Source organism: Lissotriton helveticus, chromosome 9 (assembly GCF_964261635.1).
Source record: "Lissotriton helveticus chromosome 9, aLisHel1.1, whole genome shotgun sequence".
In the NCBI taxonomy this organism is placed as follows: Eukaryota; Metazoa; Chordata; class Amphibia; order Caudata; family Salamandridae; genus Lissotriton; species Lissotriton helveticus.
The window spans coordinates 1,098,033,327-1,098,044,260 of record NC_136070.1 but is presented as its reverse complement, the minus strand read 5'-3'; positions in this window follow the sequence as shown (position 1 = coordinate 1,098,044,260).

Genomic DNA, 10,934 nt, shown 5'->3' with positions numbered 1-10,934 from the left:
CAATCAATGTTCAGTACTCCAAAATCCGGAGGTGACTAAAGAAAAGATCATGAAGGAAGTATCGTTGTGGAGGGTGTTGGGCCCCTTCCAACAGTTGCCAAGGCCTGACTTAGTATTCTCACCATTGGGGTTAGTACCAAAGAAAGAGAAAGGGAAATTCCGTCAACCTGTCGAGCCCACCGGGGTTGTCGGTTAATGACAAACTTTACCCGGAGCTGTGCTCAGTGCGTTCCACCACCTTTGATATGGCAATACAGAAGCTGCAAAGACTAGGTGAAGGAGCGTTAATGGCAAAGTCAGACATTGAAGCGGCTTTTCGTCTCCTGCCAGTCCACCCTGATGACACGAGGCTGCTAGGTTTCTCCTTTGAAGAAGAGTACTTCATCGATCTCTGCATGCCAATGGGGTGCTCTACAGCATGCGCAATACTCGAGACATTCAGCAGGTTTCTGGAATGGGCAGTGCAACAATTCCTAACATCAACAGAGGTGGTACACTATTTGGATGACTATCTTTTTCTGGGACCACAAGGGTCCGCGGCTTGCAGGAAGGTCCTGCTGAGCTTCCAGCATCTGGCCAAAGCACTGGGCGTACCCTTGACCGCAGAAAAGACGGAACGGCCAACAACACAGTTAACTTTCCTAGCCATTGAGATTGACACCAAAGAGGAGGTGTGCAGACTTCCCCAGGAGAAGGTAATGGCCTTTGGGGCGGCCATCGAGGTCTGTTTATCAGCACGCAAGGTGATGCTCCACCAATTACAAGTCCTAGTGGGGCAGCTGAATTTTGCGCTTAGGGTAATACCTATGGACAGGGCTTTCTCTAGAAGTATTGCGAGGGCAATGTCGGGCTTGCGGGCCAAACACCATCACACCAGGCTCTCAGTGGAAGTGAGAAATGACTTAGCCATATGGAGAGAATTTCTGAAAGAGTTCAATGGAGCAGTAATGTGGCAACAACCCAGTCAGCCCAATGTGGAGTTGGAGTTGTATACAGACGCAGCAGGGAGCGTGGGCTTTGGGGCGGTGTTGGGTCCTAGGTGGTGCATGCAGCATTGGCCAGAAGAATGGGGAATGTCAAGACTCACCAGCAATATTACCTACTTAGAGCTTTTCCCAATTATTGTGGCGCTGCATTTGTGGGGTGACATTTTGAGAAACAGGCACATTGTATTTTGGTCGGATAGGATGTCAGTGGTAATGGCGATTAACAACCAGAGGGCAAAATGCACCTGGGTTCTCCCCTTATTGAATGAACTAGTGTTGAGATGCTTGCAGCTTAATGTATACTTTACTTCCGAACATGTGCCCGGGGTGGACAATAGAGTTGCTGATGCCCTGTCCCGTTTTAAGTTGACAGAGTTTCGCGCACGATGGCCGCAAGCGGACAAACAGATGGCGAACTTTCCGGAGGGCCTATGGAAGCTTGGTGCCCCACAGCCCCCGAGTTGATAACCGCGTCATTGGCCCCTAAGACCAAGAGTATGTATGTGAGGTCATGGCAGTCATACCTGACTATCACAGGGGAGGGGGGGGCAGAGACTACAGAGAGGTTGTCTCCACAAAGTGTCCTGGCATTCATAGTTCATCAGAGAGGAAGCAGCAAATCACTGCCCATGGTTAGAAGACAGCTTTCTGCGATAGCATTTTACGCTGGGCTATGGGGGGTGGTGAACCCCACAAAAGTCCCAAGGGTGAAAAGAGCGATGAGGGGATGGGAGCGCTTAGCACCAGGGATCAAAGACAGCAGGAGACCTATTGATGCTAGCAGACTTGCATAAATCTTGGAAGTATTGCCCCAAATCTGCTTTTCATCTTATGAAATGCAGTTGCTGAGATTGGCATACTCATTGGCCTTCTTCGGGGCCTTTGGAATCTCGGAATTGCTGCCAGTGTCAAAGTCAGACAAGGTAGGGGGCATACGCCTGGAAGATGTAATTCTGAGTAGCGGTGCACTACAGGTCAGAGTACAGAGGTCCAAGACAGACCTGTTGGGTAAGGGGGCTTGGGTCCAGCTAGGTTCAGTTGCAGGGGCCACAAAGAGAGCAGGGTATCTTGGTTGTGGCCTGCTGGCACAATCCGAAGGCAAGGCAAAGGACCTGTGGAGAGACAATTGTAAATACAATGCAAAATGTATAACCTTGATATCCTAATGGTGTGTTGAATAAAGCAATAATAAAAGTTGGTTAAGAGAATATCAGTAGTGAGGCAATGCTGAAATTGGCAGTATCTAAAGCTAATAAAGACTACGCTGCGAAGACCAACTGTGTTTCACTGGGACTTAACTCTCCCACGGGGGGGGTGGAAGCTTGGAAATCATGTGGGAAGGTAAATTGCACTTTGTATGCCAACTATGTATTAGCTAAAACTCACAGATACTGAAAGAATGTATCTAAGTATGTTTGTGCTCTTTTATGGTTCGTTACAGTAACTGGATAAAGATATATTGAATTGAATTGTATATAAGTATCTAAAGATAAATTAGAAGCTCAAAGTGCCATTTGTAAGACTTCGAAAGTTTCTTCGGCTCAGGCAGGGTAATTGCAAATGGCACATTTGAAATGCGTATGGCTAGATGATTAAGGTACCATCAAAGATCTTACCTTTGCATTTAGTCATCAACATGAAAGGAAAATCATTCCAGATACATGGCCGAACGTTGTGTTGATTAGATCTGCAGAATGTTAGATGTGCTCATCAGGAGTTCTCAATGAAGACATTTTTATTTATTTATTTATTTATTTATGGGATTTTTAGTGCGCAACTAATACCCTGGGGTGTCTAGGCGCAGTGAGATACTCTGGGATACACAAAATTCAGGGCACAAACTTATTGATTGAATAGCCAGGTCTTCAAGGTCTTACGAAAGGCAATGAGTGTTGGTGCTGTTTTAATATGCAAGGGGAGTGTGTTCCACAGTATGGGGGTTGCTACCAGGAAACGTCTGTCTCCCCATGTAGCCGTTCTTGTACGGGGAACATGCAATAGACAGCTTGATGCTGATCTTAGATTCTTTCCAGGTATGTACACCTGAAAAGCTTCCTTTAGGAACTTTGGTCCAGTCTGATGGATGGCCTTATAGGCGATGCAGAGAGCCTTAAATTTGATTCTGCTCTCCACCCGTAGCCAGTGTAGATGGCGTATGGCTACTGAAGTGGAGTGTCGCCAAGGAATATTAAGCAGGATCCGTGCTGCCATATTTTGCACAGACTGTAGTTTGTTCAGGATGTATTTGTGTGTGCCAAGGAAGAGGACGTTTCCATAATCCAGCTTCGAAAACACTAAGGTGGTGATCAGTGTTTTCCCTGTCGAAGCTGGTAGATATGGCATGAGTTTTTTTATTTTCTTCAGCACGAAGAATGCAGCAGAGACCACTTTATTGACATGATAACCAAAAGATAACCTGTTATCAAAAATCACTCCCAAATTCCTAACCTTAACAGCTGGAATCGGGGGGGTGCCCATCTGACTGGGCCACCATGTTGGGGACCATTCGGGGGAGATCTTGCCGAAGGTCATGACTTCGGTTTTCTCTGTATTAAGTTTCAGGCAGTTACTGTGCATCCATGATTGTACATCCAGTAACCCCTCCTGAAACTTAGCTGCTACCACTGGACCATTCTTGTGTACCGCCAACACAAGCTGGGTGTCATCCGCGTAGGTAGTTAATCGCATCCCATGGGATTTAATGACCCTCGCCAAGTCCGCAACATAGATATTAAAAAGCGTGGGACTTAGCGAGGATCCTTGAGGAACCCCACAGAGCAGTTCAGAAGTGGGCGAGTAGTAGTTGCCCAATTTGACTGCCTGTTTACGATTAACTAGGAAAGAGGCTATGAGATCTTTAGCCAGATGGCTAATTCCAAGGGCTGCGACACGGTCGACAAAGATGACGTGGTCGACCGTGTCAAAAGCAGCTGACAGGTCCAACAAGATGAGCACTGCCGCACCTCCCAAATTCATGATCTCTCGAATTTCATCCGAGGCCTTTACCAATGCTGTCTCAGTTCCGTGTCACTTCCGGAACCCGAACTGAGTGTCATCTAGGAGTTTATATTGTTCAATAAACTCAGAGAGCTGTTTATTCATTATTGCCTCTACTATTTTGGCAGGGAAGGGAAGGCAGGCAATTGGCCTGTAGTTGGAAGTGATGGTGGGGTGTAAGGAAGGCTTCTTAATCAAAGGTTTAACAATAGCCTTCTTCCAGATCTGTGGATAGACACCTGTTTTAAAGATGGAGTTACATATGTTGGTCAGCGGCTGGGTAACATCATTGTGTAGTTGGTTCATTATTGTCGGAGGACATGGGTCCAGCGGAGAGCCTGATTTAATCTTGCCAACAAGTGCGTTGACCTGGTCTTCGGTAGCTGACTGAAACTGAGTAAGGAACGAATGTTTCAGTGCTGGTTGAATAGTTAAATCAGCGGCTCTTCCTACCAGCTCTTTGGAGAAAGTGGAATAAATATCCATTACCCTAGTGGTAAAAAATGTGGCTAGTGCGGTACAGAATTCCTGCGAGTTCTCTATTGTGGATCCAGCTGGAGGACTGGACAGAGAGTTCACCACTTGAAATAGCATCCTAGCTGAGTTCTGTGCGTGTTCAATTCGACCAGTGAAAAAAAGATTCTTATGTATGCTAATAGCTTTTTTATATATCGCTAGAGCACTTTTATATTCTTGCTTAGCCGCGGGACTATAGTGCTTTCTCCAGCGCCTTTCTAAATTTCTACAGAACTGACGCTGGAGCCGCAACTCCTCTGTGTACCACTGGGCAGATGGAGTCGCTCTATTAGGGCGATAAATTTTTTCAGGTGCCACTTCATTCGCTGCTTTTAAGATCCATTCCTGAAATTTAGTGGACATGATTTCAGTATCATCTCCGCTTTCCGGGGCTGATGACAGCAAGAGATTTGAAAGATGTGGTATATCTACATTTTTCCACATCCGCGCCCCCACTGATGCTCTAACTTTGGTCTGAGGGGGTTTGAGTGGTAGCATCCGAATCCTAAAAATAATGGCTTGGTGGTCAGACCATATCAGAGGTAACATTGCTACCAACTCAATGCTGTGGTCATTAGTAAACAGGCCATCCAGCGTATGTCCGGCTTCATGCGTGGGGCCCTTCACCAACTGCTGCAGTCCTATTGCCTGCATATCAGTAATAAGTTGGGATGTATCTTTGTTTTCCATATTTTCCAGAGGAAAATTAAAATCCCCAAGAATCGTATAAGTCGGGGATTCTTTTACTGATTCCAAAATTTCAGTAAGTGCAGCTAAGAATTTGGTCCGAGGCCCAGGTGGTCTGTACACCAGGGTTCCTTTGAAAGCCTGTTTATGTGTAAGATTAATAGTAAATGCGAAAGCTTCGCAATTGGTACTTTGAATAGGCTTAAATTTGGCACGATAAATGTCCCTATAAATAATGGCTAGGCCTCCGCCTCGTCCCGAGGCTCTGTCTTGTCTAGCTACGCTGTAACCTTCAGGGGTGGAAACCTGAAAACAAGTGTTCTTGGTTCGAACCTGGATATTTGCATTGCAGATGCGCAAATGGTGGTTGCCAGATGTTGTTACGGGCTCACTTCTGTTGTCTTTTACATTACAGTTTTTAAAAACTCATGCTTGCCCAAGGAACAATGCTGGAGGCCAGCATGTAAACATGGATCCGCAAGCCTGATCTAATTTGCTTGTCTTCTTACTTTACACTGGGGCAGTTGTGAATTTTCTCCAAGGTACTTATTTAATTTGGAGGGAATAGTTAGTGATAGGATAGCTGCCATTCGGATCTCTGGGGCCTTGGACCATTTAAACTTTTCTTGAAGGTAAAATTAATAGTGAATGTACTTACGAGTTGGTAGAAGTACTACCTAGATGTTTTGGTAGAACTTCAGCACTGTGTCCACGAGTTTCTGTGGTGTCACACAGACTATGCATGGAATGGGTCCAAAAGTATTTAATACCTATGCTGGTTTCAGATTAGTAAAGCAAAAAAAGTGAAAGCATGATGAATTAGCATCACAAATGAATCCTTCTTAGTACTTATGCAATCGTAGAAAATACAAGGAAAGAAATAATGTGACTCATTACAATGAAGACTACCAGTAAGCAATCAGCACACTTTCCACCAGCTGTGAGGCGAAACAAAATGAATAAGGATACAAGTAAAAATGCCAAAATAACATCGACATAGTGAATAGTATCGATGAAAGACACAGACAAACAAAACACCTATACTATTTAAAAAACAAAGTAGCAAAAATAAGAAGCAAGCTTACTTTTTGTTCACTATGGTGACTATATGTCGCTGGACATCTAAAGCAGAGTACAAATGCATATGAAAGATCATGTTAAAAGATATATAGGGCCATATGTAGGTAATCTCAATTTACCTATTCTTAAATACGAATTTTACCGATTTGGTATTTAAGAATAGGTAAATGGGATGTAGATAATTATTCAGTAAATTTTACCGAATCGGTATTTACCGATTCGGTAATTCCCATTCATTCCTATGGGCCTGAAGGCCCATAGGAATGAATGGGAAGCCATTCAGTATTACCGATTCTGTAAATACCGAATCGGTAATAGGGGAAACATTTTCAAGGGTGGCAGGGTGTCACATTGACACCCTGTTGCACCCCTGAATAGTGCATGGGTGCACATGTGGCACACATACATGCCCTAAGGGCATGTATGTCTGCCACATCGCACTGTTGTAAGAGCAAAATAATTGCTTTTTCAAAGGTTTTCGATATTTACCACCAACTTGTAGTTGGTGGTAAATAATGAATCCTTAACTCAGGAATGCACTAACTTAAGTGCTCCCTACATTACGGATTCGGTAATTTACTGAATCTGTATGTTAAGAATTCGGTAATTTACCGATTCCTTAAATTACCGATTCAGTAAAATACCGAATCAAGGAATCATGCCACCTACATCTCAAAAGCCAAATACTGGTCGGTAACGGCCGCAACTCGGTAATTTGGGCAACCTACATCTGGCCCATAGTACCTTAAGCGTCAGCATGTCTGTAAGACTGTTAGAGGAAATAGCTTTCAAACGTTCCATACAAAGGTCCTTTGAGTAGGAGTTTCATCATACTTCAGAATGTCTATAGTAGGTCGGAAGTGCCTCTTAGAGATGCCTTATGAAATGCAAGGTGGACTTGCACAAACAATCAGCACTGCAATGATAAAAGGAACACAGGGCACTCGCCAGAGTGTGAAGAGCAGTTTAAAAGGATTGTTGCAAAGCCAGATTGTACAATCAGGTGGGACTTCAGCCAGAGCAATTGCCATGAAAGCAAAGCAATGGCTTTAGCAGTTTGTTCTGGATCCCTACAAAATGGGTTATATGATTATACAACGCTAACCAGTACCACGCATGGCATTACCACGCGAATTTTACTTCGCAAGTGCCTTTAGCGCGCAGCATATTTGAACGCAGGATTATTCTACGGAAAAAAACATCTACGAAACATCTTACGTCCCTTAGGCACATATGTAATTCCATTGTACATAATGATAGTGATAGGCTAAAAAATATGTGTATATTATTATTAGCGTTAGTAGGCTATATCCAGGGAAATGAGGCATGGAGAGGGTCAGTCTACAGAAGGAAAGGAGAGAAACACTTCATACTTTTAAGTCAGGGTAATTTTTAAGAACAAAGATTTGTTTTCTTACCTTACACCTGCACGCCTTTCATCAGCAGCCCTTACTTCCACCAACCACAGAAACAAGCGTCAAAACACGTCTAAGAAAATTAAAAAAGGACTTCAATAATGACGAACACTCTGTGCTACGACGTTGTGGAGGCTCTTTCATTGATGACCGAGGCACTGAAGAGCGTTTTTATGTAAGTTTTCTTCTTTTTTTAATTCCGTCAGTTTTTTTTGTTTTCTTTGGGAGGGGAGACCCCCCCCAGGCCCCCCAAGCCCCCTCTTTTTTATTGGACCTTTAACTCACATTCCTTTACTACGTATTTCGTATTAAAGGAAGGCGTGGTAAAGGTTATAGTGGTAACCACGCTTGCGTTGTAAAGCATGCGTGGTTACTGCATTTGTGGAAACGGCCGCGTTGTAGTGGCTGTTTCCCTACAAAATGCAGTACTTTTCAGATTTAACTTACTTGAGAGGTTAGAGCGACATTGCACGCCTTAGGTCAGATGTCCATCCAATCTGTTCCCCAGCCGTGGGTGATTGTAGCAAGGTGCTACAACACATACAGATTCTAGGTCACTTCCTGCAGCGCTTTGTAGGGCAAGCCATAGTACAAACAATTTACCATGTGAATTTACCTGCTCCGGATTTAGAACAAATGATGCAGGAGGGCAGTTGCAGGTGTGAGATTATCAAAGAAATTTAAAAGAAAGTTTATGCATCGTGCTACACTATGGAAAACGACGCACTGGAAGACAGCCAGTCAATTTTCAGTGACTTTAGGGCGTAAATTTCATTATGTCGGCATAATCTCAGAAATGTAGCATTGCGTAAATGATGCATAATGCATGAGATTGTACCATGTGTGTGAGCGAGATTCCTGTTCGTGAAAAATGGCTACTGCAGGAGCACAGGAAAAATGCAATTGATGTACCGAAAAATCGCTATCAACCCGGGCGCGAAAAGCAGTTCTTTAATGCTGGGACTGATAACATTTATATACAAAACTTGCGTTTTGCGTTACTTTTTGACGTGATCTGACCGTTTGGGTACTTTTTAAGGGCAATATACATCTCTTATTTTTGGTTTAAAGAGGAAATGCGATCAAAAGTGAGGTTACTATGCATGCAATATCAACTTACATTTTCTCACCAGACGACTCCTACCTCTCCTTTGTTCCGTCCTAAGCATTTTGTATTTGTATTTTGGAGGGAACATTACCCTTCTTTTGCTTGCAGTCTCCAATTCATCATTCACTTTTGGTATCTTTACTGTTTTGGGAAAAATCAAGTTAATTCAGTGCAGTGCTTTGCAAAATGCTTGTTGCTGGTAGGCACTATTATTTTTCTTCCTTTTTGTATTTTGTTTGGTTGTTGCTTTATGGCCTGGAATTTAGAGTTGGGGGTGCAGAAAGGCCAATGCGGGATTAAGGAAAAATAGACATTTTTGAATGGCTTGAGGACTGGAGCTATATATATTTCTTTCTGTCATTCTCTTTTTGTGATTTGTGTGCAGGCCTCTCACTTTACTGTGTTATTTGACTGTTTGAGACCTAGACTGCTGTAAGCCCCGGATAAATGTGTATGTATTTCTTGCATTCACACTGGTGCAGTGCTATTTAAAAAGAATCATTTTAGGAGCTTGAAATCACCTCATGTCAAATGTAGCATGTTTTGTGTTTGCATCCTTTGGTAGTTAGGATTAGTGTGACTCCAGGAGTCCAGGTCTTTGTAGCCAGATACTTTCCTTTGTTCTCAGCTATCTTATTCCCTATGTAATTGCATGCCATTTTGTGTGTTGTGTGAGATAGATGGTTAATAGTTTTTTTTAACTGTTAAAAGTATTGTGCAGGGATAATTGTTTCCTAGTGCTATAACTATTGTTTGATGCATTTTAAAAGTTTTTGTCAATTGTTTCTCAGTGTTTCCACGTTGCTGTGCTGTTACAATATTATATTGTTTTAAAAGAAATATATTTTGTCTGATTTACTGGTGGTGTTTAAAGGACAGCAGAAAGGCCCAGTCATATTTTGGAATTATATTACTGACAAAATATTGTGCCTCCTAAACTTATAATGGTATAATGGTAAGTACCAAAATATCAGAAAAATTGTAGTTGAAACTAATATCATCCAAAAATATATATATTTTTAATATAAATGAAGTTTAAAGTAACAATCCTAAATATTTCAATATATACATTTAATATACTGTAAATTTAATACATTCCAAAAATATGTATTATTATATTAATTGATGCTTATAAACATATGAATATATATATTTTTTTTTTTTCTTTTTTTTCTTTTTTTAAAATTTCTGGACCAACATCTAGCTTTTTGCCAAATTTGGTGTAATTCCATTCAGAAATTCGGGCTGTAAATGTGTTAAAAAAACTGAAAAATCCCCTTACACATACCATGGGGAAAGCACGTTTTTGCCCCCCCCTTTTTTTTCATGGCCTCCGCTTGACGGATCACCTTGAAACTTTCAACACAGCAGCTGAACCAGAATAAAGCTTTTTGAAAATTCTATGAAGATTCCTTAGCAATATATTTTATTATATATATATATAGGAGGGCGTTACAAGAACCCGCCTTACAAGTGTCCCGGGAGCCTGCTGGCAAACAAACTGTGGCTTTCAAGGTATTGAAATTCTCCCGAGACCGCCTCATGATCGAGCCTCGCAAGTGGCTGCTGTCACTGACAGGCCGTGACTGCACGGGAAGAGGGATGATTGCACTCTCTTCACAGCCCGGCTTGTTTCGTGTATTGAGGCTGAGGCGTTGGGGGCCCGAGGGACGCCTTAACACTGCAATTAAGGGGACACCAGCTGCTAAACGGCCCCACCTTTGAGAGGCAATTTTCAGCGTCCACATGGACTGATAGTGATCCGGCTGTGGTACTTACCACCGAGATGCACATTGGGAACTGAAGTTTTTACATGGACTGTAGTTTCCCTCGGCAGTTGGGTCAGCTGATCTCCCACCAACGGGAGCGCCACAATGAGTTCAAAAGGTGGGAGGAGGTGTTTCCCAGGTCAACCAGCGGCATCTGAGGAAGGCGTAAAAGCCGAAATGCATAATGCTTAGCTGTTTCCTGTGAATAAAGGCTTCCTGACAAGCACCCCGCTGTGTCCTTGGATTACTTGGTGAAGGTGATCGTTGTTTGGATATATATATATATATATATATATATATATATATATTACCTACTGGCGGTCGCCAGTAGGTAGTTATAGTTAGGATTGTTTTCCATAGGAAATCCGCAACATTC